Below are 14547 nucleotides of genomic sequence, written 5' to 3'. Positions count from 1 at the left end.
CTTATCATTTTTCCATTTTTTTTTTAGTTTTTAAGGAAACTTTATTATTACAGAACATCAAGTTTTCAAGATTACAACATCGAGAGTAATAATATGGCAATATCACAGACACAATGAATGTATAGAACAGTACTTATTTCCAAAAAGCTAATAATAATAATTTATTTATATCCCACCCATCTGGCTGGGCTTCCAACAAACATTAATATATATCGAATATCACAGATTAAAAAACTTCCCTAAACAAGGCTGCCTTTAGGTATTTTCTAAATGTCAGGTAGTTGTTTATCTCTCTGACCTCTGATGGGAGGGTGTTCCACAGGGCGGGTGTCACTACCGAGAAGGCCCTCTGCCTGGTTCCCTGTAGCTTTGCTTCTCGCAGTGAGGGAACCGCCAGAACGCCCTCGGCGCTGGACCTCAGTGTCCAGGCAGAACGATGGGGGAGGAGACGCTCCTTCAGGTATACTGGACCGAGGCCGTTTAGGGCTTTAAAGGTCAGCACCAACACTTTGAATTGTGCTCGGAAACGTACTGGGAGCCAATGTACATCTTTCAAGACCGGTGTTATGTGGTCTCGGCGGCTGCTCCCAGTCACCAGTCTAGCTGCCGCATTCTGGATTCGTTGTAGTTTCCGGGTCACCTTCAAAGGTAGCCCCACATAGAGCGCATTGCAGTAGTCCAAGCAAGAGATAACTAGAGCATGCACCACTCTGGCGAGACAGTCCGCAGGCAGGTAGGGTCTCAGCCTGCATACCAGATGGAGCTGATAGACAGCTGCCCTGGACACAGAATTGACCTGCACCTCCATGGACAGCTGTGAGTCCAAAATGACTCCCAGGCTGCGCACCTGGTCTATCAGGGGCACAGTTACCCCGTTTAGCACCAGGGAGTCCTCCACACCTGCCCGCTTCCTGTCCCCCACAAACAGTACTTCTGTCTTGTCAGGATTCAGTCTCAATCTGTTAGCCGCCATCCATCCTCCAACTGCCTCCAGACACTCACACAGGACCTTCACCGCCTTCACTGGTTCTGATTTGAAAGAGAGGTAGAGCTGGGTATCATCCACATACTGATGAACACCCAGCCCAAACCCCCTGATGATCTCTCCCAGCGGCCGCATGTAGATGTTAAAAAGCATGGGGGAGAGGACAGAACCCTGAGGCACCCCACAAGTGAGAGCCCAGGGATCTGAACACTCATCCCCCACCACCACTTTCTGAGCACGGCCCAGGAGGAAGGAACGGAACCACTGTATGACAGTGCCCCAAACTCCCAACCCCTCTTGACGGTCCAGAAGGATGTTATGGTCGATGGTGTCAAAAGCCGCTGAGAGATCCATCAGAACTAGGAAACAGCTCTCACCTTTGTCCCTAGCCCGCCGGAGATAATCAACCAGTGCGACCAAGGCAGTTTCAGTCCCATTATTAGGCCTGAATCCCGACTGGAAGGGATCCAAGTGGTCCGCTTCTTTCAGGCGTGCCTGGAGTTGTTCAGCGACCACTCACTCAATCACCTTGCCCAAGAATGGTAAATTTGAGACTGGGCGATAATTAGCCATATTTGCCGGGTCTAAAGATGTCTTTTTAAGAAGCGGTTTAATGACCGCCTCTTTCAGCGGGTCTGGGAAAACTCAGTCACAAAGGGAAGCATTCACCACCCCGCGGAGCCCGTTGCCCAGCCCTTCCCGGCTCGCTTTTATTAGCCAGGATGGGCAAGGGTCAAGGAGACAGGTGGTCGGTTTCACTCGTCCAAGCAGCCTGTCCACATCCTCGGAGGTAACAGATTGGAATTGATCCCATAGAATATGACTAGACAGGGCTCTGGCACTCTCCCGCCCTGGCCCTGCTCCCACGGTGAGTCTACCTCTTTCCGAATCTGAGCGACTTTATCTGCAAAAAACTTTGCAAAAGCATTGCAGGAGATCTTGGGGTCCTTGCCAGGCCCCAATGACGAAGGTGGTTCTGATAGATTTCGAACCACCTGGAACAGTCTCCTGCTGCTGTTTTCTGCAGATGCAATGGAAACGGCGAAGAAGGTCCTCTTCGCCGTCACCATTGCCACTTGGTAGGCTCAAAGTTGAGCTCACTGAGCGAGTTTTCCACCACCGGCGCTCTAGCCGTCTTAGCGACTGTTTCATCACCCTGAGCTCCAGGGAAAACCACGGGGCTGTCCGGGCGCCATGCAATCGGAGAGGGCGCTTCGGAGACAGACAGTCAATAGCCCTGGTTAACTCCACATTCCAGCGGGCCACCAGGGAATCAGCTGAAAGGCCATCAGCAAGGGATAAAACATCCCCTACCACTCTCTGGAAGCCAATTGGATCTATTAAGTAGCGGGGGCGGACCATCCGAATCGGTCCCACCTCCTAGCAGAGGGGAAGGGTCGAGGAGAAGTCCAGCTGCACCAGGAAGTGATCTGACCATGGCACTTCTTTTGTTTCGCTTTTACTTAGTGTCAGATCCCCAACATCCATAGAGGTAAACAATTAATTCATTTTTCCATTCTTGAGTTCTCAACATTTCCATATCAGTTTGCAATTAAATAAAAAATTCCTCGGAATTTTTTTGGTGAGAATATTTTATAATATACACATTTTTCTTTGCAGTTCTTCCTACTTCTACCGGTATATATGTGCTTGTCTAGTCCTGTGGCTCTGGAAAACAAATAGGCAAATGACTGTGGCCTTCTGCTCTTTAAAAAGAGAGATGTGGGCCATGTCAAATGTTAAGACATCATCTTAGCTTGTGTTTAGCCATGTACATTAACCTCTGCTGCACCTGCTGATTGATGAACTTCGTAACCTGACTTATGTACTGAAGTTATCTATGCATCCAAGCCTTTGGCAAAAACAGAGTCAAGGGTCCAGTACAGTTTCCACCAGGGAGAACCAGGACAGTGAGCGCTTTGCTCAGTAGATGTGAGATTAGAGTTTAACTGTCCCTTTCCTTGCAAGCAGCGGCAGACAGACGACTTCAGTCACACTGTGGCAACAAAAAGGAAAATTCCCCTTCTTTCCCCACTTTTAGGAACTACAGAGTTAAGGATATGAACTCTTGAGTTCCTTCAGAGCTTTTTGAACTAATTTGATGAATGTCATTAAACCAAACTAGTCTATTCAAAGCACTGGTCAAACTGGGGGGGAGGGTTATGGCAAATGTCATGTCTAGTTTGGCCCTCAGGCAGAGCAATCGGACTCTGGCACTGTTATATCATAGCTGACATAACTTCATTCCTGTTTAAAGTGATCCTGACTTTCTATAAGTCTGTGTAAGTGCACTATGATTTTCACCCAGTAGAAACAGAATAAATTTATGTCATCATAGTTATGCACTAAGAAAATAATTCCTGTGTTTGCTGTGTTCTCTCATATGCTGCATATTGGGCTGCATATTGTAAGATTTTCTGCAGTAACAGAAAAGGTAAATTTAAAAGAAGAGGACTGTTTCACAGCAAAACTGAACAGCCAGATTAACCCACAGGTGAATCTACTGAAATTGCAGAGGAAGGACACCATAGAGAGTTAGAATCATAGAATCATACAGTTGGAAGAGACCACAATGGCCATCCAGTCCAACCCCCTGCCAAGCAGGAAACACGATCAAAGCATTCTTGACATATGCCTGTCAAGCCTCTGCTTAAAGACCTCCAAAGAAGGAGACTCCACCACACTCCTTGGTAGCAAATTCCACTGCCGAACAGCTCTTACTGTCAGGAAGTTCTTCCTAATGTTTAGGTGGAATCTTCTTTCTTGTAGTTTGAATCCATTGCTCCGTGTCCGCTTCTCTGGAGCAGCAGAAAACAACCTTTCTCCCTCCTCTATATGACATCCTTTTATATATTTGAACATGGCTATCATATCACCCCTTAACCTTCTCTTCTCCAGGCTAAACATACCCAGTTCCCTAAGCCGTTCCTCATAAGGCATCGTTTCCAGGCCTTTGACCATTTTGGTTGCCCTCTTCTGGACACGTTCCAGCTTGTCAGTATCCTTCTTGAACTGTGGTGCCCAGAACTGGACACAGTACTGACCAGAGCAGAATACAGTGGTACTATTACTTCCCTTGATCTAGATGCTATACTCCTATTGATGCAGCCCAGAATTGCATTGGTTTTTTTAGCTGCTGCATCACACTGTTGACTCATGTCAAGTTTGTGGTCTACCAAGACTCCTAGATCCTTTTCACATGTACTGCTCTCAAGCCAGGTGTCTCCCATCCTGTATTTGTGCCTTTCATTATTATTATTTTGCCCAAGTGTAGTACTTTACATTTCTCCTTGTTAAAATTCATCTTGTTTGCTTTGGCCCAGTTCTCTAATCTGTTAAGGTCATTTTGAAGTGTGATCCTGTCCCCTGGGGTATTAGCCACCCCTCCCAATTTGGTGTCATCTGCAAACTTGCTCAGGATGCCCTCAAGCCCATCGTCCAAGTCATTGATAAAGATGTTGAATAAGGCTGGGCCCAAGACAGAACCCTGTGGCACCCCACTAGTCACTACTCTCCAGGATGAGAAGGTGCCATTGATGAGCACCCTTTGGGTTCGGTCAGTCAGCCAGTTACAAATCCACTGATTTGGTAGCATTGTGTAGCCCGCTTTTTACCAGCTTCTTTACAAGAATATCATGGGGCACCTTGTCAAAGGCCTTGCTGAAATCAAGATAGGCTACATCCACAGTGTTCCCTTCATCTACCAGGGTTGTAATTCTGTCAAAAAATGAGATCAGATTAGTCTGACATGACTTATTTTTCAGTTTCTAAGGAACGCTTTCCATGGTCAAAATACATTGACAACAAATGTGTAAGAGAGGTATCAGTTTCCCTGCCTTTCCCCCCTTGCTTGCCCCTCCATTTAATACTTTTTTTCTGAACTAGTCTAGCCTGTTGACCAAGTTGAGAATATACTGTTTATCTAATAAAAATCAGAACAGAAGATGGAACTTGAAAAAACATGCATAGGAAGATTGAGCAAAGTGCTACAGATAGTAAGGGGGAAGGGAGAAATCAAAGTTATATGCTAGCTTAAGAAGTGAAGCAAATCCAAACCGTCCCCAAAACCTGATTGTCCATAAAAGTTAATTATAAGTTAACACACAAAAAATGAAATTGCTACCCTAACAAAACAACTCCCATAGGTGTCATTTTCACATTCTCTACAAAAGGGCAACTTGTATATGCACAGCCAAGACGACTCCTGAGCCTCTATTTAAAAATGTTAAGCTCTCTCATTATGATATTAATGGTTAAAATTAAGAAGTCCTTGCGACACATGTATTCTGTTGCAAGGCTTGTCTATAAGGAGAGAAAAGGGTATCTCTTTGCCTTTTCATGTAGACAAGCCCTTAAACAGAATATACGGTATGTGAAAGTGTTGCCCAAGGTCTTCTCATCTGGAAATGGTGCAATAACTGGAATGACATTTAAGGAATATGACAAACACTAGAAAATAGCTGTTCTTCTTTAAATCTGGATTTGATTAATGAGATTTGGAAAACCGCACCACACAGAAACGTACTTTCAAGTAGCATAGTGGAAGATACACTTTGATCCAGCTGGGTCATCTACGTATTCAAAGGTTAGGGTGTCTGTAAACTGCTCACCACTTTACAGCTGTTCAGTAATCTGTTGTCTGATCCTTGGAAGCCCTGTGTTTATCTATAGTGGCTGGTCAGGGTCAGTGGAGATAATAGTCAGTGTCTCTCAATAGGGCATTTTGCTGCAGATGGCCGAGGCCCCCAAATGATCACCACTTTGTATGGTGCATTAATTCCATCCTTACACCTGCATTTTTCACTGGCTTTATTCGAATGCTCTCTATTTCTATTCATCTGTTTTAATTTTATTTACTTTCAAAGCTGCCTTGGGGGCCACTGATTTTCCAAACACAGGTAACTCCTTGTTTACACGAGGGTTGCAGTCTGGGTCATCACGCACATCTGCAGAGCACACATACACAGCCCTGCTCCTCCCCCTCCCCCTTCTGTCAGTGGTCATGTGCCAATTGAATGCGCGCAAAATGGTCTATAATAAATAGAAAGATGCAAAACCACAGGAAGCTGGATTATACCAAGCTAGCTAGCTCAGTATTGTCTACACTGATTGGCAGCAGTTTTCCAGGGTTTCAGACAGCGGACATTCCCAGCCCTACTGAGGATTGATTATGGGACCATTTTACATGTGAAGTAAATGCTCTTTCATTGAACTGTGGCCCTTCCTCTTTATATAATAAGTTATTATAACTGAGTTATGTTTGCAGAACTTCTTGTGTCATCTTTGTTAGGAAAGCTGGAGTTGTGCATGTTGAAAGTAATAAATTGGGAAGGTCACAGGGGCTGTCTCTACAGAGCCCAATACCAATACGTTGAACAAGTCATTGTTGGCTGTAGTGGCAAAGACCTTTTCCACATGTAGGATATTAAAACGTATTTTGTGAATTATTCAACTATTTCCTGTTCTCTCCCCAAGTAGCCGTGCAAGGGATGGGGAAGGTGTCATGCCCAGCCCTTATCCAGAGAGCATCTCCCCAGAGGAGGAACCATGCCTCCCACTTACTTGTGGGGAGCAGGCAGGGTCCCCCATTGCCAACCCGAGAGTCCGGGGGAAGCTGAGCAAGGCTGAGTACAAGCCAGCTCCTTAACTGATGGCAACTTTCATGTGCAAAGTGTGCTCCTTTCCTTATCTTGTCAATCCTTTCTATTACAAGATTCTAATTCCATTTAACAGATAAGGAACAAAGACAGAAAGATAGTGAGTGGCCTTGGACAGGATTAAGTCCTTCAGCTACCACATTTGAACCAGGCTTCTCTTGAGATCCAAGTGTCACAGGGTTTGGTGGCCGGAGGGTTGCCACTTCAGTGCGCCTGTGCCTTCTAACAGTCCGTGTGACGGGCAGAAACTGATATGCAGCTCTCCTTAGCACTGTAGCACATTTCTGCCTGTTATGAATCTGTTAAAACCAAAGGCACCTTACTTGAAAGAAAGGGGTTGGTGGAAATAATAATCTTAATTGGAAGTGGTGGGAAGATTAATATCATAACCTTGCCCTATTGATCAAAATATCACAAGAGGACAGTGGAGGGGGCGCGCGCAGATATTCTCTCAGAAGGGTTCTCGTCAGTAAAGCTCCTCTATACACCCCCCCTACAAACTTTTCCATTTCACATGGTAATACCAGTTCGGATGGCTTGAACTTGATTCCAAAGACCATTTCTCTAAAATCCTTAGGAGTATGTAGTAGTTTCACAGATTAATGTCACAATTACACCTTTCTTTTGATTAAATAAGAGTCCAAGTTCCCGTTCTTTGGAGGATACTGTATCAAATGCCCAATTATATCTATCATTTTGCAAGCCGCTACCATTATAGAATAATAAGATCACAGAATTGTAGAGTTGGAAGGGACCTTAAGGGTCATCCAGACCAAATCACTAACCACTTGGCAAACTACAGTTCCCAGGATCCCTTGGGGGAAGCCATGGTCTTTAAATCTATGGTGAACATGCAGCCACTCTGTAAAGAGAGAGAGAGAGAGAGAGAGAGAGAGAGAGAGAGAGAGAGAGAGAGAAGCTGTAAAGTTCCTTGTACTCACCACTGCTTAACAATAGGGAAGCCCGGTGGATGGCAGCTGTAGTCCAAAACATCTGGGCAAAGTTGGCAAAGGCTGCTTTGAAAAACTAAGCTCTGGTTGTGTTAATTGTCAAGTCAATATTGTCCTGTTCCCAACAACAAAGTGTGCAAACCTCCTAATTGTCAAGTCAATATTGTCCTGTTCCCAAAAAACAAAGTGTGCAAACCTCCTAATTGAATAGAACAGACGTTTTTGGATAGTCCCTCCAGCCTCACTCGAAACAGAACAGGAGCCCTATTTAAAATTTGGCTGGGGGATTGTTTTCTTACTTCACTATGCAGCTCAATTAACAATTACAACGATAATAGTTTCTAAATGTTAGGTTTGAACTAACTTCCACCGTGCACAGAACCAGGCTGGATTCATGCCTTTCATCTTCGCTAGGCACATAATTTGAGTACATACCATGCTGCAACCTACGTCAGCAGCTGCATATGCGCGCATGAAACTTTAAAAGGTGACATCCCATTTCTTCTGTATTGGCCATGGAAATGCCACTGCTTGCTTTCTGTAGTTTAGCTGTGGTTTCATGCATAAACCCCAGGAAGTGTCTTTGCATTGTTAAGCCAAGATTTGGGGGCAGAAGTCTACTTTACATGCGACGTTTTCCCCAATACACACAAACACCCCTGTAAAAACAAAACAAAGCAGTAAAATGAAATGAAATATGTAGATGATCATATATGACGATCATGCAAGGGTCTGTTTTGCTGGGTGAACATCCTCTGCCAGTTGCAACTTTCAAATGAGCATACAATTTGCACATTGAACATTGCACACTCTTCACACACATTAGTGTGCATCAGTTTGTTCATGCAACAATGTACACCTGTGTAGAGAAAAATACTGTGAAGTGCCACTCAGTTTCCCTCTTTTTGGCAGCTCGCCCCTTTGGCTACATTCCTGTGATGTTTTATGCATATGCTCAAAGATCCTAAAAATGCCCTCGCATCTGAATGACTTTAAACAGCTAAAAAGGTCTTTGGAGATCAAAGGAACCCTTTGCATGCCTAAAATTACTCCTAAGTGTTAAATATTTGCTGTATTTGCTTATAAGGGGCTTTGGGTTTTTCGGAGATGAAAGATTCAAATAATCCTCTTTATCTACATTGGTAGGTTAAGACAGCAAACAGTCGAGCTTCACAGAACTCTTGGAACATTAGGAACACAGACCTGATTTCTTTGTTGTCAAAAGGAGCAGAAGTCCAGCTAATTTGAGCTTCATTATCTTTCCCTCCCCCAATAACATAAAATTGAAAAAGAACCCACAAATGCAACTGAACCACAGCATGAATATTAGCCCTGATTGCAGGATTCTTCATTGAGGCAAGCGGCTCTGTCCTCCTTGCTGAACTGAAAAACTCCCATTTCCAAACTGATCATGCTCTTTAATTTTGGTAACACTGATTGCCAGGCAGGCAAGGCAGGCAGAATCCAGTAGAATCTCTTCTCTCACAGGGAAGTTTAGGGAAATTTTTAATGACTGATGTTTTAATGAATTCTTAACCTTCTGTTGGAAGACGCCCAGAGTGGCTGGGGAAACCCCAGCAGAGTAGAAATAATATATTATTATTATTATTATTATTATTATTATTATTATTATTATATCACAGTTCTTTGTGATTCTAGTACCTGCTTCCATTCAAAGATTGCCCCTGTGTGTGTGTATGAGTACATAGATGAATTTATAACTGATTTATTGAACCCACCCACCCACATAATATTTTTTTTATATAAAGGAGTTATACTAGGTTGTTTCACTACACACTTGATGCGAAGCAGGAGTACTGCAGAATCCAAGGGCCCTTTAACAAGTGACAATTAAGAGTCTCTTAGGCCAGTACTACTAGCATCAGAGATTAGCATCAGGGCCACTCCAAGCTGTTTCTGTGCATTAGGAAAGCCATTTCATGGAGTCTTACTTGGAAGTTGAATCTTAACTCGGCGTGAAAACAGAATAATGTTCCTTACCACAGCTTGTCCTGGTCAGCATTGTGGGGCACCTACAAAGGTAGAGGGCCCATGGCTCACCCCATGCAAGCAAGGAAAAGATGGAACATGAACATCCACTTCATCTGGCCTTGCACTCCTCCCTTGGGGGGGGGGCTATTTGGATTGGGCTCATTGTGTTAGAATTGAGGAGAAGGGAGCCCTATTCAGAGAGGGCTCCCATCCTCAGTGAGGATATGATGCCCAAGAACCCTCCAAAGTCCGGAGCTGGTCCCAAAATGAGTCTTTGATCCAGGTAAAAGAAAACTTAGTTTCACCCTGTCCAATTTTAGTCCTTTTTGTGCCTTGTACACATGTGCAAAAGACTGTAACTCTATTGGCAGTTTTGAATGCTCAGGGACCTGACTTTTAAACAGACTGACATCCTTCATGTACCTCTTGTGTTTCCTGGGGAGAAGATGCTTCCCACATCAACAGATCACCCTCCATCCATCATTGTTACGCTCAAGACATGTGCCCCACAATAGAGCTTCAGCCTAGGCTTCAGCACTAGCTGATTCAGCTAGGATGAAAGAAGAATGCACCTAAGCAGGAGCAGCCTTACTCCTGTCCAAATATAATGCAGTCAGCAGGAGCAATGGGCAAAGATCTGCAAGCAAACAAGAATGCAATTTTCAAATGACTTGAGTGGAAAAATCCTAAGGCTGCAACTCCCTGTGGACATTTGCTTGGGTATAAGCCCTGTTGAACTTAATGGAATCGTTTCTAGGTAAAGATGCTTAGGATTGCATTGCAACACAGATTTGGAAAACTGTGCTGTATCCTGCATAATAACGACATGAGAAAGATCCTGTCACCTTCTTCTTAGCATAGGTCGTTCCCTCCAGTGCAGTTTTGCCTGTCTACCAGAGTAATGGCGATTTAGATACCCATTGACTGGTTTTGTGCCAGGCTGCTAAAGGTGTGGGAGAGAAAGAATCACCAACTGGGCTTGCTTAAAGTGCTTCAGGAAACAACTGTATTCCAGTTTATCTTTCACATGATGAAATGCCTGATTTCTATCCACATATTTGGGTCAGAAACCTTCCTAGAGAGAGTCATCTCCAGGTTTCCCTTTACAGCACAACCTATACCCTTCTGTTGCAAAGTAATATTAGGTAAGCATCTCTAGGCCTGCAGTGCAAGTCTATATACATGTTGACTCAGAAGTAAACCCAACTGAGATCAATGGAACTTAATCTTAAGTAAATGTGTAGAATTGGAGCCTTAATTTGGGGATTCAGTTGACATGGTAACTTGGGGAACGTCTTTCTCCTTGCAAAATATCCCAGGGATATAAGGGTATGGAGAAATGTGGGTTGTGCTGAACTAAGTTCTACACCCCCAGTATGGCTTCCTTTTATCACATATACAGCCCAACAAGACAACAACAAGAACCCACCAACAGCATATGAATCAATCTGGCTTACTTGATCTAACAAGCCCTCCACTCCCTCACAAATGCAAACAAACCCCATTGCAGCTAACCACAGATAACCAACCACAACCTGGGCCCCCAACCTCTCTCGCTACCAAGGGAATATAACAAGTAAATAGAACGAGAACGTATCTAGTTGACACTGACACAAAACCCCACACGTACACTGTAAAAAATATAAATTTCACTACCACCCCTCCTCTCCACCCCCTCTTCTTATACTGTACTCAACACTAATGTCTCATAACAAATACTGTACTCAACACTAATGTCTCATAACAAATGTAACTGATCTGTAGAAAAGACTGTAAAACTTGAAAAAAGGGACAAGGCATGTACTTTCGTAAACCAAGAAAATCTTTAATTATATTTCTAAGGACACCTAAGTTCTACTCCACTGAAATTAATGTACCTAAGTTAATCACGCTCATTGATTTCAGTGGATCTACACAGAATTTGACTGACATTGGATACAGCCCTGCGAGAATTAGCCGTATGTGGGCACGGTCTGCAATGATTTCTGAGACCACTGAGATACATGATGGGGTCACCTCAAGCATGGAGATCATTGCAGGCTGCATCCATGTGTCATGTTTTCATGGGTGATCATGTGAAGAGAGAAAATGACCAACAGCGGCTGTGTGAAGTTTCCACTAGTACAGGAGAGTCAAGTTTATTGAAGCCTGTTAGGGCAAAATTCTGGGTGCGAGAATGCTCATCAGGCAAGGGCCTGTGGTCGTTGCGGAGTATAAAAGGAAGGAGTCCAGCCACGATCCGGAGCAAACAGCAAGGTTTATTACTGCGCAGCAGGTTCAATGCCAGACTGAACACCATGAACAGGGCTGCAAGAACTTTTAAAAGTTCCCACCACCACCCCATACTGCACATCGAAAGCATCATACATACATCACTTGTGACAGGGGTGTTGTTGTTGTTGTTTAGTCGTTTAGTCGTGTCCGACTCTTCGTGACCCCATGGACCATAGCACGCCAGGCACTCCTGTCTTCCACTGCCTCCCGCAGTTTGGTCAAACTCATGTTCGTAGCTTCGAGAACACTGTCCAACCATCTCGTCCTCTGTCGTCCCCTTCTCCTAGTGCCCTCCATCTTTCCCAACATCAAGGTCTTTTCCAAGGATTCTTCTCTTCTCATGAGGTGGCCAAAGTATTGGAGCCTCAGCTTCACGATCTGTCCTTCCAGTGAGCACTCAGGGCTGATTTCCTTAAGAATGGATAGGTTTGATCTTCTTGCAGTCCATGGGACTCTCAAGAGTCTCCTCCAGCACCATAATTCAAAAGCATCAATTCTTCGGCGATCAGCCTTCTTTATGGTCCAGCTCTCACTTCCATACATCACTACTGGGAAAACCATAGCTTTAACTATACGGACCTTTGTAGGCAAGGTAATGTCTCTGCTTTTTAAGATGCTGTCTAGGTTTGTCATTGCTTTTCTCCCAAGAAGCAGGCGTCTTTTAATTTCGTGACTGCTGTCACCATCTGCAGTGATCAAGGAGCCCAAGAAAGTAAAATCTCTCACTGCCTCCATTTCGTCCCCTTCTATTTGCCAGGAGGTAATGGGACCAGTGGCCATGATCTTGGTTTTTTTGATGTTGAGCTTCAGACCATATTTTGCGCTCTCCTCTTTCACCCTCATTAAAAGGTTCTTTAATTCCTCCTCACTTTCTGCCATCAAGGTTGTGTCATCTGCATATCTGAGGTTGTTGATATTTCTTCCGGCAATCTTAATTCAGGGTAAAACGTCAGAAAAGGGGAAGGTGCAAGGGGCATTAGCATACAGGTAAACAGGAGGTAAACAGGATTAACATAAGGTAACTGAGCCTAGGGCTTGCTGATCAGAAGGTCGGCGGTTCGAATCCCTGTGACGGGGTGAGCTCCCGTTGCTTGGTCCCAGCTCCTGCCAACCTAGCAGTTTGAAAGCACGTCAAAATGCAAGTACTGTAGATAAATAGGAACCGCTACAGCGGGAAGGTAAACGGCGTTTCCATGTGCTGCTCTGGTTTGCCAGAAGCGGCTTTGTCATGCTGGCCACATGACCTGGAAGCTATACGCCGGCTCCCTCGGCCAATAATGCGAGATGAGCGCGCAACCCCAGAGTCGGTCACGACTGGACCTAATGGTCAGGGGTCCCTTTACCTTTAAACAGGAGGTTGTTGTTGTTGTTTAGTCGTTTAGTCGTGTCCGACTCTTCGTGACCCCATGGAGGTAAACAGGAGGTAAACAGGAGGTAAACAGGAGGTAAACAGGATTAACATAAGGTAACAATGCACGATGTCCCAGGACATTGTTAAGCAAGTACCAGTAAGTATCTGGGAGGGGATCCTTGAGTACCTGGCGGTGAAAAACAATGGGTCCAGGTGTGAGAATTGCCTCTGGCTTCGGAGGGTTGGGAATGGCAGGAGATGGTACCTGAATGGATTATGGATATGCAGAGGAGCACCACCCTGGCTACCTGACTTCTTGCTTAAGGGATTATGGCTGTTCCCTGCATCCCTGAGAGCCCTTGGCCAGAGTAGAAAAAGGGAGTTTCATTTAGAAATAAAGATACACGGTATTCATTCATAAAGAAATATGGTTACATAGAGTCTCAGGCAACAGAGAAAGGGTAGGAAAGGGAGCCTTTATTACTCAGGGCTTGATCTTGAGGGGGTTCCTGTTGGTGCGATACTAGAGTGGTGTTGTAGGATCAAATGGGGTCCCCTTGAGGGCATTTGTGCCAATCTTGATTCCCAAATGAAGCCTCGTTTGGGTGCCCCCCCCTATATATTTACTGCTACTCATAAGAACATAAGAAGAGCTCTTCAGGATCAGACCAATGGCCCATTTAGTCCAGTGTCCTGTTCTCACTGTGGCAAGCCAGATGCCTGTAGGGAACCCACAAGCAGAACCTGAATACAACAACACTCTCCCTTTTATAAACTGATGTGTACATACATAAAGGTAAAGGGCCCCCTGACCATTAGGTCCAGTTGTGACCGACTGGGGTTGCGGCGCTCACCTCGTGTTATTGGCCGAGGGACCAGGTACAGCTTCCAGGTCATGTGGCCAGCATGGTGAACCAGAGCAGCACACGGAAATACCATTTACCTTCCCGCTTGGAATGGTACCTATTTATCTACTTGCACTTTGACATGCTTTCAAACTGCTAGGTTGGCAGGAGCTGGGACCGAGCAATGGGAGCTCACCCCATCACAGGGATTTGAATGCTGACCTAATCGGCAAGCCCTAGGCTCTGTGGTTTAACCCACAGCGCCACCCGCGTCCCCATATACATACATAATACATGCATAAATATTAAAATGGCATTCATTCTTCTAATTTCATGCACATTACTTTCCCCCAATCTGCACAAAAAGAAAGGCACAGGTACTTCTGGTATGTAAGCCAGGCTACAGGACTGGCATGCACCCTGAAATATTAGCATAGCATTATTATCAAAGGGGAAGCAGACTACGTGTCCTCAAATCCCACCCAGAAATCTG

The 14547-nt window shown here is 44.7% G+C and overlaps 1 long non-coding RNA gene across 1 annotated transcript; it reads right to left on the bottom strand.

Annotated features, from left to right (window-relative positions):
* Window positions 1-2199: 2199 nt before the first annotated feature.
* Window positions 2200-7811, bottom strand: LOC148685942 (uncharacterized). Its single transcript, XR_015949846.1, has 3 exons — window positions 7584-7811; window positions 4630-4702; window positions 2200-2981 (listed from the first exon to the last, which is right to left on the bottom strand). It is a non-coding gene; the product is annotated as an uncharacterized LOC148685942 (long non-coding RNA).
* Window positions 7812-14547: the final 6736 nt, after the last annotated feature.

Source organism: Zootoca vivipara, chromosome 4, assembly GCF_965207765.1.
Source record: "Zootoca vivipara chromosome 4, rZooViv2.hap1.1, whole genome shotgun sequence".
Taxonomy (NCBI): Eukaryota; Metazoa; Chordata; class Lepidosauria; order Squamata; family Lacertidae; genus Zootoca; species Zootoca vivipara.
The sequence above is the reverse complement of the archived record's forward strand: the minus strand, read 5'-3'. Positions and strand labels throughout refer to the sequence as shown.